We start from the raw sequence: 647 nt of genomic DNA, 5'->3' as shown, positions 1-647 counted from the left end.
AGTGCCCCCTCCCCCCCCCCACCCGCCAAGAGTTGACTAGTGGATGGTCGACGGACTTGGTCAGCGAGCGTATCGCCCGTGACCTAATGCAAATAAGTAGCCCCTATCCGACTTTTATAACTCACCATCCCGCTTTCTAAACCGCTCAATTTCTGCCAGATAGCTCACTTAGTAACCGACTTATTTGTCCGGGCGAGGGAGGGTGACGAGATCCAACAAAAGGAAGTCACCCCGCTCAAGAAGGCCCTGGTAAAGCGGGACCAAAAGATAAAGGATTTGGAGCTCAAGTTGAAGGCGGCCGATGACGCCGGGAAGGCAGCCACAGAGCGGGTTGAGTTTAGCAAACGTCTACTAGTGGACCCCGTTCTGTTGGCTAACCACGTTTGTCAGGGGCTACAGACTACGGAGGCCGTCAACGCCGCTATGTCAAAGATGTCGGTTGGCGAGGACTTAATGTACACCTACGGGACCTGGGCCTTTACTAGCGGTCGGCGGGCCATGCAGAACGAAGTCCGAGCGACCCTTGAAGCTTCGGTCGATGAGGATGACCTTCCAAAGCTATTGGTCGTGCTACCTAAATATGTTCCTGATACCGGGCCGGCCCCCTTCTCTGAGGTCACTGAACAAGCTTCGGGGCCAGCTGTTGA

The sequence above is a fragment of the Ipomoea triloba genome, chromosome 6 (assembly GCF_003576645.1).
Source record: "Ipomoea triloba cultivar NCNSP0323 chromosome 6, ASM357664v1".
In the NCBI taxonomy this organism is placed as follows: Eukaryota; Viridiplantae; Streptophyta; class Magnoliopsida; order Solanales; family Convolvulaceae; genus Ipomoea; species Ipomoea triloba.
Note: the sequence above shows the minus strand (reverse complement) of the source record.